A 16,435-nucleotide genomic window follows, 5' to 3' on the forward strand; every position below is an offset into this window, starting at 1 on the left:
GGGGAAGGGGGGGTTACAGGGTGGGTAATGAGGGAGGGGGGTTACAGGGTGGGTAATGTGGAAGGGATTACGTGGGTAATGAGGAAGGGGTTATAGGGTGGGTAATGGGGAAGAGGGTTTACAGGGTGGGTAATGGGGAAGGGGTTACAGGATGGGTAATGTCACTGGATTAAAATTGGCCCAAGGCAAAATACTGCGGATACTGGAAATCTGAAGCAAACAGAGAGAATGCTGCAGAATGTCTGTCAGCTTCCGTGGAGAGAGAAACCGAGTTAATGTTTCAAGTCTGGGGACATGGGTTTGACCCCAGCATGCCTGACGGTGACTTTTGTATTCAATAAGCTGCTGGTCTAAAGGTGACTGTGTAACCACTGTCAGCTGTTGTAAAAACCCATCTGGTTCATTAATTTCCTTTAAGGAATTAAAACTGCTGTCCTTCCCTGGTTTTCCCAAGATGTGACTCCAATCCCTGAGCAAGGTGGTTGACTCTTAACTACCCTCTGGGCATTAGGGATGGGCAATAAATGCTGGTGTAGCTAGTGACAACCAGATCTCAGATCTCACAACAAACAAAAGTTATTTTTAATCCACCTGATGAAACATTTCATACTTGAACCGGGATCTCCTGACCCAGAGGGTGGATCACTACTTTTCTGTCACAGTACACACCTAAATTCGGTGTGTTTTACCAACAGCTCGTTTTACTTGTCCTGCCCCCATTAATGACTTCTGCACATATACACCTAGTGTTGTCATAGTGCTGAGATTCAACAGTCAAAGACGCCTTGCCATGTGCAAGGTCTAACTCTAACCTGTTTTCCCTTATTTCCACCACCTCCAGTTTTGCTCGGGTTCCTTGATGCCGCATTTTGCCAAATGCTGCCTTGATGTTAAGGGCTGTAATTCGCACATCACGCCTAGACATGTTTGGACAGGGCTGTAATAAGGTCAGGAGCTGGAATCTTAAGTGAGCAAGTTATCATTCAGGAAATACTGTTTGACAGCACTGTAGATGACACCTTCCATCGCTTAACTGGAGATTGTTGAGGAGGTAATTGGCCAGGTTGGATTTTTATGTAAAAGTCATGCCTGGGAATTTTGCGCATTATTGAAAGCATCTGAACAGAACAGAATCCCTGCAGCATGGAAGCTGGTCATTTGGCCTATCAAATCCATACTGACCCTCTGAAGAACATCCACCCAGTCCTGCCCTATCCCCATAACCCTGCGTTTCCCATGGCTAATCCACCCAGCCTACACATTCCTGAATACTTTGGGTAATTTCCCATGGCCAATCCACCTAAAATCCTTGAATTCTGGGAGGAAACCCACACAGAAACAAGGAGAATGTGCAAACTCCACACAGACAGTCATCCGAGGGTGGAATCAAACCTGGGTCCCTGGCACTGTAAGGCAGCAGTGCTAATCACTGAGCCACCGTGCCAAACCTAATGCCATGCTGGGTGATTAAGGGCAATCACATTGCTGGGGATCTGGGGTCATATGTAGGCCAGACCAGGTAAAGACGGCAGATTTTCTTCCCTAAAGGACATTAGTGAGCCAGAAGGGTTTGTACTCCTACTGATCGCTTCCTGATCACCATCGATTTATAGAGATGTACAGCACGGAAACAGACCCTTCAGTCCAACTTGTCCATGCCGACCAGATATCCTACCTAATCTAATCCCATTTGACAGCACTTGGCCCCTACCTAATCTAATCCCATTTGACAGCACTTGGCCCATATCCCTCTAAATCCTTCCGATTCATATGCCCATCCAGATGCCTTTTAAATGTTGCAATTGTACCAACCTCCACCACTTCCTCTGGCAGCTCATTCCATACACGCACCACCGTTTGCATCAAAAAGTTGCCTCTTAGCAGCCTTTTATGTCTTTCCCCTCTCACCCTAAGCCTATGCCCTCTAGTTCTGGACTCTCCCACACCAGGGAAAAGACCTTGTCTGTTTATCCTATCCATGGTCCTCATATACTGAGACTGAGTTCATTTCCAATTTAATTTACAAATTGAATTTTAGTTTTACAAATTATGATAGGAGATTGGGGGTTTGCAGGGGTCTCACCCTTTCACTTGATTTCTCAACAGCGACAGTTATAGTCCTGCACTGTGAGTGAACTGGGAAATAAGCCACACACATTATAATATTGATGTGTACAATGTTTAAGGTTAAGGTGTGAAAGACTTAGATTGTCTTTTGTCTAAGCTAACTGACACGTGATGTTTGCCATCATTGTCGGGAAGTACTGTTTATTCTGCTGGACCACAGTTTATGGTAACAACCTACCTCCAAATAAATCTTAGAACACTGCACAAACCTCCTCCGACCCTATCCCTGCTTGGGAATTTTTGATTTGTTCCTGCACAGGACTGATTCTGTGAAAGTTAAGCAACAGTCCCTTTAGTAACATGACTAACCCTAACCCTACTGCATGTAGACAGGATGCAGAGCTGTGCTGAAAGATGGCAGATGGAGTTCAACCTGGATAAATGCGAAGTGATGCATTTTGGAAGGTTGAACTTGAATGCTGAATATAGGATTAAAGACAGGATTCTTGGTAGTGTGGAGGAACAGAGGGATCTTGGTGTACAGCCTCAGGCGACTGACTATGTGGAGTTTGCACGTTCTCCCTGTGTCTGCGTGGGTTTCCTCCGGGTGCTCCGGTTTCCTCCCACAGTCGAAAGATGTGCAGGTCAGGTGAATTGGCCATGCTAAATTGCCCGTAGCCTTAGGTAAGGGGTATATGTAAGGGTATGGGTGGGTTGCGCTTCGGCGGGGTGGTGTGGACTTGTTGGGCCGAAGGGCCTGTTTCCACACTGTAAGTAATCTAATCTAATCTAAAAAAAAGTACATAGATCCCTCAAAATTGCCACCCAAGTGGATAGGGTTGTTAAGAAAGCATATGGTGTTTTGGCTTTCATTAACAGGGGGATCGAGTTTAAGAGCCATGAGGTTTTGCTGCAGCTCTACAAGTCCCTGGTGAGACCACACTTGGAATATTGTGTCCAGGTCTAGTCGCCCTACTATAGGAAAGATACAGAGGCTTTGGAGAGGGTAAAAGAAGGTTTAACAGGATGCTGTCTGGACTGGAGGGCTTGCCTTAAGAAGAGAGGTTGACTAAGCCCGGACTTTTCTTTTTGGAGAGAAGGAGGAAGAGAGGTGACCTGATCGAAGTATACAAGATAATGAGAGGCATGGATAGAGTCGATAGCCAGAGACCTTTCCCCAGGGCAGAATTGACTGATACGAGGGGTCATAGTTTGAAGATATTAGGAGAAAGGTATAGAGGAGACGTCGGAGGTAGGTTCTTTATGCAGAGAGTTGTGAATGCATGGAATGCATTGCCAGCGGTGGTGGTGGAAGCAGAGTCATTCGGGACATTTAAGCGACTGCTGGACATGCACGTGGATATCAGTGAGTTGAGGGGTGCGTAGATTAAGTTATTATATTTTACATTAGGATTAAACCTCGGCACAACATCGTGGGCCAAAGGGCCTGTTCTGTGCTGGACTTTTCTATGTTCTATGTTTAGTTCACCAGAAAGACAGCCACGAAAGGTGAACAAATATATCTATCCCAATCCATAAATTGAACTAAAGAAATGAATTACTTCAACTCAGATAAATCAGCAGATTAGGAGTGAAGATTCACTTGACCAAAATGGAGGTAGAGTGTTCATAGAGACCAGATCAGTGTCGACAGATTCAAGATCAAAAAGAAGGAACTGATTGGTCCGAATATCCAGGATTCTGCATAAAACAAAGTATCTGTTCAAGTTAATGGACAATCATCCAATTGAGAAATCCAAAATTCTGCAAAGAATAGCTTGTTTTAACAGCAAATCCATCTTCCATGATTTGGAGATGCTGGTGTTGGACTGGGGTGGGCAAAGTTAGATATCACGCAACACCAGGTTATAATCCAACAGGTTTATTTGGGAACACTAGCTTTTGAAGGGCTGCTTCTTCATCTGGTGGTTGTGGGCATCAGGGACAGGACCATAAGACACTGTGATCTTTTTCTATAAATTCTGTGTCTTATGGTCCTGCTTCACAACGATCTGATGAAGGAGCGGTGCTCCGAAAGCTAGTGCCTCCAAATAAAACTGTTTGACTATAAACTGGTATTGTGTAACATCTTCTGTGATAGGTATACAAGAGATTTAAGTTCCCCTGGATGATGTTATTGAGGTCCTTTTCTCAGCTAGGTGGGAGGAATAACTCTGGAAAGGGTATCCAGCAGATTGATGGTCCTCCAGACAAGGTGATGGATTAATTCCTGGGCTTAGCAGGGCGCACAGTCTTTATGAAGGACATCCTGAACATGAGAGATCCTCCAGTCGGGAGAATGTTCAGTATCGAGGACTGGAAATCTCAAGACAAAGAGCTACGGAGTTTCCAAATTTGAAAGGAAAGTGTTTAAGAAGAACATGTAAAAATGTGCAAGAAGGAGTTTAATGTTGTTTAATCTCATGCTGTCCCTGTCCTTGGAGTGTTTGATTGGGACAGTGAAGAGGGGGCTTTAGTTTTTATCTAACCCCATGCAGTACCTGTCCTGGGTGTGTTTGATGGGGAAGGTGTAGAGGGAGCTTTTGTCTGTATCTGACCCCATGCTGTGCAGAGTGGGAGTTTTGCTGTGGTAATATCGAGTGCTGAGCAATTGTGGCATTCCTCGGTTATAAAATCCGGACACGCTGAAAATGCAAACATCTGCAATAAAACATTTCTAAAAAGAAAACTGGGTCAGATGACTGCAGTATTTCGTGTCACAACTGGCTGTCATGGGTGGGATGTCTATAAGCTGGCAATAAGGATTGCTGATGAATTAAACAGTTTCTGCAAATTCTCAGTGCTTCCAGCTGAGCTTGGACCAGAGCCTCCCGGGTCAATCAGCACCTTTCATCCACATTGGGCTCCATTCGAACATAAACCTCTGTAGGTACTACATAATTACGTCTCGTTTTTCCACCGCACTTTCAATGAGAACAGAGTTACAGAAAGCTAGCCTTTGATTCTGAAAACCTCTCTTGCACAGAGCTTAACCCGTCTGGAACCAGATCGCCTTGTATTCCTTTGAGTAGTAACGTATACAATTTTCTGGCTGACTTTTGAGCTATTTTTATTTGAGATATTGCTCTTCCAGATGCTTGAATCTGTTATTAACTCATTCAGCATCAGAGCTGGTGGAATTAGTGTTTCACTGGAGCTCCCTACCAGTGCATTCATGTTAATAGAGCACCTTATCTGAACCATACATTAACCTGAGGATTAGACTGTTGAGTGTTCTTGAGAGTTTGCAGTGCAGAAGGAAGCCACTTGGCCCATCACACCTGCTAGCCCTTTGACCACAGCAGAAGCCTTGAGTTTGAAATCGTTGACAGAATATCATGAGGGGAGATGAGGAAGCTGCTGGGGTCCAGGAAGTTCAATGTAGACAGATGGTGGAAGCTGATGCAATGCGGTATTTTAAAAGGGAATTTGTAAAGTATCTGACAGGATTTACAAGGTGACAGGCAAGCAATGGGAATGGGCAGAATGGCCTCCTTCATGCTGTAGGGTTCCATGGGTTCATTAAATTCTATGTCTTTTTATGAACTTATTTTTAAAAATTACCTCTGAAACTTTTCCGATGATATTTCAATCTTACCCTCGAAAGTGCCTTCTGGCAATGTTCTAATAACTTTCTGTGTGAAAGATGTATTTCTTCTAACACCTAATCCTGCCTGTGCTTGCACATTTATTGTTCACTCAACTACAGGGAATAAAAATCAGTCTTTCACAATCTGTTCCAGTTGTCTCCTGATCCACCTCTCACATCCCAATCTCTAATCTTGATTTAAACCAAAACCTCAACTTCACAGTAAATTCCCTTCACTCCTTATCCCTCTACTCTACTGAGCTACATTGATTCTCTACCTCAATGTTATTCACACCCTTGCCTTTAAATCCCTCTCTAGCCTTGTCCCTCCCTTTGGATTGCTCCCAGGCCGATGGAATCCCTATAGTGTGGAATCAGACCATTGAGTCCACACCAATCCTCTGAGGAGCGTTCCACCCAGGCCCAATTCCCCAAACCTGTATTTCCCATGGCTAACCCACCTAGCCTGCACATTCCTGGACACTGTGAGCAATTTAGCATGGCCAATCCACCTAACCTGCTCATCTTTGGACTGTGGGATGAAACCGGAGCACCTGAAGGAAACCCATGCAGACACGGGGAGAACGTGCAAATTCCACACAGACAGTCATCAGTGGCTGGAATTGAACCTGGGTCCCTGGTGCTGTGAGGTAGTGGTGCTAACCACTGGGCCACTGTGCTGCCCTAGATATCTACCTCTTCCAATTTTAGCCTCTGACACATTCTTGATGCTCATCGTTCAGTTCCGACTGCCATGCTGTCAGGTGACTGAGCTCTGATTTTGGGAATTCACTCCTGTAACCTCTGCTTCAGTCTCTCTGTCTCACCTTCCTCCTTAAAGATGCTCCTTTGAATCTCCCTTTCTGATTAAATCAATTATTTTCTAATGAGGCTTAGTCATAATAGCTTAGTGTCAACTGTTGCCTTATAATTTCTATAGGGCACCTTGGCGCATTTCAGCGTGTTAAAGGTGCTTTACATAAACTTGTTATTCCTGTTAGATACTCCATATGGTGTTGTTCATACATAGAGTCATAGAGCTGTACAGCATGGTAACAGATCCTTTGGTCCAACTCATCCATGCTGACCAGATATCCAATGTAAATCTAGTCCCATTTGCCAGCATTTGGCCCACATCCCTTTAAACATCCCTTCCTATTCATATATCCATCCAGATTTTAAATGTTGCAATTGTACCAGCCTCCACCATTTCCTGTGGCAGTTAATTCCATATACGCACCACTCTCTGCTTGATAAAATTGCCCCTCAGATCTTTTTTAAAGCTTTCCCTTTCACCTTAAACTGCTTGTCGCTCAGTAAGTAAGTCTGTAGTAAGTGTTTGCAGCTTGAACAACTTCCACTCAAAGTATACAGGGTGGCTGTTGCGTAGTGGTATTGGCACTCGGTTAGTAATCCAGGACCCCAGGATTTGGGGGAAGCAGGCTCAATGGGGGGGGTGGGTTCAAATTCCACCATGACAGATGGTGAAACCTGAATTCAATTAAACAATCCAGAATACAGATGCTAGCCTGGTGTTGATTATTGTTTCAAAAACCCATCTGTTTCACTAAAGGGAAGGAAACTGCCATCCTTACCTGATCTGGCCTACATGTGACTGCAGACCCACAGCAATGTGGCTGATACTTCACTGTCCACTGGGCAATCAGTACTGGCCCAACTCAGCAATGCCAACATCCTTGATGGGATGGAGTAGTCATATGAGCTGTTGGTGTAGCCTATTTATGCAGGTTAGGATCAGGTTTTGTGATTCAGTCATTGGCCAGGGAAAGAAGGGTTGATTGCAGGGAAGGGAAGGGGATCCAAAGGGAAACAGTGCAAGAACCTTCAGCCTTTGCAAAAGTCCAACAACTTGGAGATTCTTTCAACTTGTGTGGATGAGAGTGGGGGCTGGAAGAGGTACATCCAGTACAAGAAGCCATTTAAATAGCAAGGATAAGGACAGCCTAGTCAGACACCACTCTCTGCAGCATGGTGCAGGAATGCTTTGTTGTTTGTCCTGTGACAAGATTCAAGACATTTGCTCAGGTGGGAAGGGAAGATCTCTGCAGGTACTAGTGACATAGGTATAACAAGGAAAGCAGTTTTGTGTAGGGACCCAGGCACTAGGTCAAGAAGCCAAACCTCCAGGTTTCCTCCCACAGTCCAAAGATGTGCAGGTCAGGTGAACTGGCCATGCTAAATTGCCCGTAGTGTTAGGTAAGGGGTAAATGTAGGGGTATGGGTGGGTTGCGCTTCGGCGGGTCGGTGTGAACTTGTTGGGCTGAAGGGCCTGTTTCCACACTGTAATGTAATCTAATCTAATCTAATCTCACAGATACCAAGCTCCAGGTAATTAACTTAGCACTGTGCAAATCAAATTACAGGGAGGACTGCATAGATCAAAGACTGGTTCAGCAGAATCATAGAATCCCTACAGTGTGGAAGCAGCTCATCAAATCCACACCAACCCTCTGAAGAGCCTCCCACCCATACCCACTCCTCTACTCTATCCTTGTAGCCATGTATTGCCCATAGGTGACACGGTGGCTCAGTGGTTAGCACTGCTGCCTCACAGTGTTCAATTCCTCCCTCAAGCGACTGTCTGTGTGAAGATTGCACACTCTCCCCATCACTGTGTGGGTTTCCTCTCACAAAGATGTGCAGATTTGGTGGGTTGGCCATGCTTAATTGCCCATAGTGTTCAGAGATGTGGAGAGGTTAGGTGCATTAGTCAGGGGTAAATGTACAGTAATAGGGTAGGGGAATGGGTCTGGGGGGTTACTCTTCAGAGGGCCGGTGTGGACTTGTTGGACCAAATGGCCTGTTTCCACACTGTAGGGATTCTATGATTTTTATGGCTAACCCACCTAGCCTGCACATCCCTGGGCACTATGGCAAGTTAGCATGGCCAATCTGTTTAACTTGCACATCCTTAGACTCTAAGAGGAAACTGGATCACCCAGAGGAAAACTACACAAACACAAGGGGGACATGCAAACTCCCACAGAGAGTGACCTGACAGTGAAATCAAACCCAGGTCCCTGTCCCTGTGAGGCAGCAGTGCTGACCAATGAGCCGCTGTGCCATCCACCTATAAATGGGTTCCAGTCAGTAGCTCATTGGCACCAGCACTGGGGAAAATAGGGCCTTTATCATTGGAGTGGTGTACACCTGAAATCTTTTGGAGCTGGTGTTCTGGTGAACGAAATAGGGTGGGAAAACTGTCAAATTTAGGAAGGTGAGTAAGTCAAAGACCAGAGTTAAAGCTCAAGAGAAAGGTATTAAAATGAGAAATGATAACTAGGCCATGAAGTGCAGAGATAGCAAGTGAAAATCTAACAATAAATCAACAGATAAGTCTACAGTTTTCAAAAATAAAACAAGGACAGAACTAAAGGCACTGGCACATGAATGTTTGAAGTATCTTGAATTGATAGTGCAAATTAAAATAGACAACTATGATCTGATCGCCATAACCGAGACATGGCTGCAGAATGATTGAAACCGCAGCTTGAATAGTCAGGGGTACATGGTGTTTAGGAAGGACAGGAACCTAGGAACAGGTGGGAGAGTGACAAGCATTATCCTGACAGAGAGGGCTGAAGTTCAGGAAACCAGGATGCAGAAACAGTTTGGGTGGGAATGCCAAAAGATAAAGTCAAGAATCCTTTGCGAGAGTTGTGTACAGATCGCTCAACAGTGACCATCTGATAAGATGGAGTGAAAAGGAAGAAATAATTGCAACTTGTTAGAAAGGTATTGTATTAAGCAAGGTGGGGTGGGGGTTGGGGTCACACAACATACAGACTGGAAAAGCAGACAGGCAAGGGTAGCCTGGATGAAGAAATCATAGAATCTTTTGGGAATAGTTTCTTAGAACACCACATTTTGCAGCCAACCACAGACCAGGCAAAGAACTTCTCAAGAAGAGTCATTGGACTCAAAATGTTAACTTGTTTCCCTCCCTTTGGTGGCTACCAGACCTACTGAGTTTCTCCAGCAATTTTTGTTTTTCTCTCAGAAGTCCAGCATCTGCAGTTTTTCATCATTGTTCAGGGAGAATACTGGGCCTGGTAATATGGAACAAGATAAGACTGACTAACATCCTGGCAGTATAATTGCCCTTGGGTAGTAGCAGTGTTTCAAATAAAGGTGCTTATGAAGAGCATCAAAACAGAGCTGGCTAAGGTGACCTGCCCAATCCCTGGTAAAGGGATAGAATGACAGATATTCAGCAGTAGACACCTAAAGGGATATTTATGAATGCACAATAGATTTCCAATGAGAAAGAAACATTCCAAAGTGAGGAGCCACCATTTAGTAATTAACTGAAAAACTTATAAAATGTTTTAAACAAGACCCTGGAGTCTGTTACAGAGACCCCAGCCAATGCCAAGCAGTGGAGAAACAGTGAAGGAGGAACAAGGAGAAGAGAGAAAGATGAACTCTATTATAGTAAACCAAAAGAGAAAATGCTGGAAAATCTCAGCAGGTCTGGCAGCATCTGTAAGGAGAAAAGAGCTGACATTTTGAGTCTAACTGACCCTTTGTCAAAGCTTTGACAAAGGGTCAGTTAGACTCAAAACGTCAGCTCTTTTCTCTCCTTACAGATGGTGCCAGACCTGCTGAGATTTTCCAGCATTTTCTCTTTTGGTTTCAGATTCCAGCATTCACAGTAATTTGCTTTTATCTATTATAGTAAAATCTTGCATTATATCGGTGTTTCAAGATGGTGCTGGAATGTGGCAACACTTTGTGTTTAATGCGCGAGAAATCACGTTTCACTATATTTTTATACACATATTTCAATAAATATAAAACTAAACTAAAAAACCATTTAATTGCGCAAAGAAGGGTGGCAGATTAGAAGATTGGGTAGAATATTAAATAAAGCAGCAAAAATGGCTGAAAGATTAATGAGGAGGAAATTAAAGTTGAGGGAAAGTTGACTAGAAGTATAAGAACGGATTGTAAGAGTTTCTATGGATATTTTAAAAAGTTAACAAAGTCAGAGTTGGTTCTTAAGCAAGTGAATCTGGAGAATTAAAAATGGAAAACTAAGAGGTGACTGATGAATTGAACAGTATTTTGCATTGGTCATCAAAGTATAGCATACAAGTAATATCTAGAAATTGTAACAAATTGTGAAATGGAAGGGAGGGAGGAACTCAAACAAATTATGACCATCAGGGAAGTGATGGTTGCCCTTCGCTGGGGAAATTAGAGATGGATAACCACTGCTAGCCCAGCTAGCATTATGCTTATCCTGCAACAGAATGAGAAAATAATAGAACTTTTGATATTGTTCAACAATTACAAAGTCCCCCTATTCTTTAATAGTGCTGTCTTCATGTGGAGGACAAGGATTATAAAGGTAATGAGAACATGATCACCTCTAACTTCATGCACAGTATTGACAAGGACCTATACTGGAGACATGTCTAGTTGGCTCATTAGTCCATCTTGGGTCTGGCCATGGTATGATGGTTACCACGCTAATTTAACCCCTGAAATAATACACAGCCTGCTTAGACTACTGGAGGCATGTAGGTGAGAATGAGTAAATCCTCCATCAACTTTGTTGTCTTATGATCTGATAAATGTGCCCACTCTGAATCGGATTCCAATCCAGGAGTGCTTCCTATATAACCTCAACCATGCGTTTAAGCCAAGACTTGCCGTGGCAGTAACACACACATGGACTAATGCAATCTTCGTCACATGCAGCAAGAAGAAGGTTCACCACCACCTTCTCAAGGGCAATTAGGGATGGGTTTCAAATGCATTCCTATCACAATGTTGAAACCACCACAACCTGAGCACTAATACTCTCGGGGTGAAGCCTTCACTCAAACTGTAGCAGTTAATTCATTGTCAAAGTATATTTCTTGTTCTTGGGTGGGGTGGGAAGAGGGGCTTAGGGGGTGCTGGGTGGCTATTTATCTTTACTAAAAGCTCAATCAGGCAGGATCCCCAATTTCTCAGATTGTTGACCCACATCAGTGTCTATGAGTGTTGGAGGGAACGCTGTTTGTTGTACTGTGAGGGTGCTTTGTTTTGATGCAGCAAATAGTCCTGTTTTCTGTTTCAGTGCATACAGGCAGGCTCCAACACAATCCCTCCTGGACTGGGACAATGAAGCCTCTGCTTTGTGCAGAGAATATGCTCAAGGCAGGGATTTTGTTTGACTTGGGCTCCATTCACAGGGCAGGCAGCCGTACACTGTACAGCCATCCTGATGAATCACTCCAGTCTACCTTGGCAGACGATGCCAGCTAATTGGCTCGCCTCGCGCACTAAAGGCCAAATTAAAACACAATTTCCAGCACTGGAGCTGTTTCACAACATTTTATGTACACATATACAAACATTCAGAGGCTAATGAAGAACAGGAGCAGAGTTTAATTCATCTCACTCCTTTCCCAGGAAACATTTATGTGTTGATCTAATTGCAGGGCAGGGAACAATTTCAAACACTCATTTAAAATGCCCAGCCACTAATCTCTTATGCCACAGGAACAGGCGGTGGCCATTGAATCCCACAAACCGGTTCTGTCATTCAGCTTGATCATGGTTGGATCTTACTGCCCTGGCTCGAGAATCTTTGCCTAGCAAAGATCTTGTCAGTCTCAAATCTTAAAATTCTTAATTCAACGCCCCCCGACCCCGAACCTCTTGGCATCAATAGTTTTTGAGTGGGACTCTTGCTAAGTTCTCTGCATCGCACTGAAATATCCAATAATTGCCATTCCTATTCCTGGCTGTCCTACAACAAGACAATATCACCTTGGGGGGGGAGGACACTGACTAACAAAGTCCAGTGCCCACACAGTAACATCCTTCCCCTCTTGTTCAAACACTACTCTGCTTTGTCCCTGTAGACCTCTGGCATTTGTGCTATCTTTCTCTCATTTGCTTTCAAACACAAACTCCTGTCACCTATTCTCCACTGGTCAGCTTTCTCCTCTGCTTTCTGCTTTGCCCTCTTCACTACGTTTTCACCTGTCTCTCTCACCACCCATTTATACTGCCATAGCAAAGATAAGAAAAGTAAAGCCTTGCGGATCCTTACCTGTGGCTGGAACCGTCTTGTTACTGCAGTGAGCAGAGCTCAGGGAACAGGAAAGAGTGTGTGTGTATTTGTGTGTGAGAGAGAGAGAGACCGAGCAAGAGTGAGTTCTGACTTTCCCGTCCTCTCAGAATTAAAGAGGATCTTATTCACAATTCTCTCTACCTCACTGTACTCTGGTTTCACTTACACAAGCAGGGAGGAGACAGAGTGGGGAGGGGAAAGCAAGGGAGGTGGATTTGAAACTCAAGTGAAACACTATTTCTTTTGTTGACCCACATAAGCTGGACTTGTACTGAAAAAAAAATTAAACTGGTTACAGCTGCTGTGCAGTTGCAAAGCAGTCATTGCCATATTTTTTCTCCACATATTTATTCATCGAAAATCAAGCTACCTCAGACTTCTTAGAGGTCAAATTACAAGGTTTAGAAATTCACATCATAACAGAAGAAACTAGTGAAAACATGTTTTGAAATTACTCATCATGCTGCCTTGGCAGAGTTTCCTCACAGCAATCTCTTTACTCAATAATTCTTTTAATTTTTAAAGAAGTGTTATTGTTGCTCATCACAACAGCGTGGGACAGGAAGAATGTTTCTTAAAATAATTTAAGTTTTATCCCTTTTTGCCTGACCATCTTGTTGGTGGTGGGGGATGTAATATGAGGGTCAGTTAGATCACGTGGCTAGACAGCTGGTTTGTGATGTAGCGTAACACTAACAACGTAGGTTCAATTCCTACAATGGCTGAGATTACCGTAAGGTACAGGATCAGAATTAGGCCATTCAGCCCTTTAAGTCTGCTCTGCTATTCAGTCATGGCCGATATGTTTCTCAACCCCATAAAGGGCTGGTGTGGACTGGAGGCAAGGTGCAGATGTAGACTGGGTTGGAAGGACTGTTACTCTGAACATTTTATTTTCTAATTTATTCCTTCCATCTGTAATGCTGGAATTTTTATTTCTTTAGTTTTCTAGTTTTTTTCCCTAAGAACAGGTATTGAAGAATCTGTACCTAGGTACCTTGTACTTCAGATGGCACCATAAGTGGCAACTTGTAAACTTTTCACTGGATTCTGACCATGTGTGACAATAAAGGTAATTCAATTCAAATTTTGATCCCTTTACTATAAATATCCCTCCTTCTCAACATCTCCCCTCAGCTGAGGCACGGTGACCTCCAGGTTAAACCATCACCAGCCATCTCTCTCTCTAAGAGAAAGCAGACCTACAGGACTATTTACGCTGGGGGAAGTGAAGTGAATCATAATGGTGCTAGAAGGGTCAGATAAAAAGGTTGCTGGGATTGTCCATGTTGATCTCTAGGATAATGTTATAAACAAGGAAACCCCAAAGAAAATAATTGTGTGATTTTTGTTTCAAATTCTTTTGAAGATCTGTATGACACAAAAATATTGGGTGACCAGAAAACAAACAACTCTTAAATTTAGATCTTATTTACTGTCAATTCTTGTCTTCATTTGTTTGTGGGATGTGAGTGTCACTGGCTAGGCCAGAGTTTGTAAACCATCCTTAATTGCCCTAAGGGTAGGTAGGAGTCAATAGCAATGGTGTAGGGGCAGGTTGGGAGTTGGCTGGACACAGATATTGCCAGGTACAGTTTGGTCAGAGAGATGTGTTTTAAGGAGTATCTGAACAAAGGGATGAAGTTAGAGAGATGGAGAGATGTGGGGAGTGATCTGCAGAGATTAGGAATTTCGCAGCTAAGGCATGAGCTGTCAATCACAGAATGATTAAAATGGAGGGATGTACAAAAAGACGAGAAAGGAGAGCGGTCTGGGGAGGGCAGTGGTGTGGTAGGGACTACAGAGATAGAGAGAGGCAAAGACCATGTGGGGTGGTGCTTGTTTGAAGATGATGAGAAGTTTTACATTTGAGATGTTGTTTCACTGGGAAGCAATGCAGGCCAGCGAGTACAGAGCTGATATTGAACAGAATTTGGCGTGAGTTAGGACGTGAGCAACAGAGCTAAGGTTTACTAAGGGTGACCTGCCTGGAGGGATATAACCCAGTGAAAAATCTGGGCAGAATACATCGTGACCAACAGCGAGGGCAGAGGCAGGTCTCAGTTAACCTTGTATCTGAAAGAAGACACCCCTGAGCCTGCAGCACTTCCCTTGCTAGTGCGTTTTTGTGCTAGGTTTAGGTTATTTGGCCAGCTCTGCCTAATCCAATTCAACGAAGACATCTCCCTCATTTTCAGCTGGATAAGAACAGCAGCAGATACCCCACCCGCTATTGCCACCCTCCGTCCTCCATCATGCCTAAAGTGGGATCTGCTAACATTGTGTAGAAGTGGGATCACACCCTGTGGTGGGAGCTTTGAAGGGAGCCCCCAGAGGAGGTGTGTTCTCCGATTTTTGCATAAATTAAATGTCCTATTTTTAAATGAGTAGAACTGGAAAGTTGGCTGAGAAATCCTGAGTACATAGCTTGATTTGTTGAAGATTTCTGACACATTTTTGCGACCAAACATTTGCTCGCTAGGCCTGATTAGAGTCCCCTGGAGGTGCAGGTCTTAATGAGGTGCTTGTTCCATTTTCCCACATAACGCAGCTGTCTGTCAGGATGTTGAAACAAAAATCTTTTATAAGCAAAGGTTCTATTTTCTTTCTTTGGCCTAATTAACTCAGTTCAGTCAGGACTGTGCTGGCAGCTTCTCTTTCCTCCATTACATTTTCCATTTCAGGCCGGTATTGGTTGACTTTGGGTGTAATTTCTACCACATTTGGGGCCTGTTATTTTTCTGAGTCATTAATCACTTGGTACTTCTGTTTCCTTCATTCGTGGGATGTGGGGCATCACAGGCTGTGCCAGCATTTATTGCCCAGCCCTAAATGCCCCAAGGGCAGTTAATAGTCATCCATGTTGTTGTGAGTCTGGAGTCACACATGGACCAGACCAGTTAAGGTCCCTTCACTGAACAACAACAAAGGTGGTATGGGTGGCATAGTGGCTCACTGGGTAGCACTGCTGCCTCACAGCGCCAGGGACCCAGGTTCAATTCCAGCCTTGTACTGTGTGGAATTTGTACATTCTCCTCATGTCTGTGTGGGTTTCCTCCGGATGCTTTGGTTTCCAAAGATGTATGGGTTAGCTATGGGAAAGGCAGGCGTTACAGGGATAGGGTAAAGGGGTGGGATATTCTTCAATGGGCCGAATGGCTTCCTTCCACACTTCAGGCATTCTAACAGTGAACCTGTTTTCCAAGCCCCTTCATTTCTGAAGAAGAATCATAGCAGACTGTTTCTCTCTCCACATATGCTGAAAAACCTGCTGAGTTTCTCCAGTATGCTCTGCGTTTGTTTCAGATCTGCAGCATTTTGCTTTTTTAACATGAGTGAACCATAAAGTCATAGACACACAGAGCATGGAAACAAACCCTTTGCTCCAACGCATCCATGTTGACTGACCAGGTATTCCAAACTGAACTAGTCTCATTTACCTGCATTTGGCCCATATCCCTCTCAATGTTTCCTAACCATGTACCTGTCCAAATGTCTACTAAATGTACCCACCTCTACAACCTCCTCATTCCATACACGCACCACCCTCTGCGTGAAAAAATTGCCCTTTTAAATCTTCTTCCTCTCACCTTAAACCCAATACCCTCTAGTTTTGGACTCCACCACCCTAGGAAAGGGAGCTTTGCTATTCACCCTATCCATGCCCCTCGTGAATTTATAAACCT

At 43.9% G+C, this 16,435-nt stretch overlaps 1 protein-coding gene across 1 annotated transcript in view; it reads right to left on the reverse strand.

Annotated features, from left to right (window-relative positions):
- LOC122556982 (synaptopodin 2-like protein) overlaps positions 1 to 12,825 on the reverse strand; it is a 98,593-nt gene extending 85,768 nt beyond the window's left edge. The window contains exon 1 of the mRNA XM_043704216.1: positions 12,729 to 12,825. The gene's annotated coding sequence lies outside the window, so the exon portion shown is untranslated. The remainder of the gene's footprint in view (positions 1 to 12,728) is intronic.
- Positions 12,826 to 16,435: the final 3,610 nt, after the last annotated feature.

The sequence above is a fragment of the Chiloscyllium plagiosum genome, chromosome 14 (genome assembly GCF_004010195.1).
Source record: "Chiloscyllium plagiosum isolate BGI_BamShark_2017 chromosome 14, ASM401019v2, whole genome shotgun sequence".
Classification (NCBI taxonomy): domain Eukaryota; kingdom Metazoa; phylum Chordata; class Chondrichthyes; order Orectolobiformes; family Hemiscylliidae; genus Chiloscyllium; species Chiloscyllium plagiosum.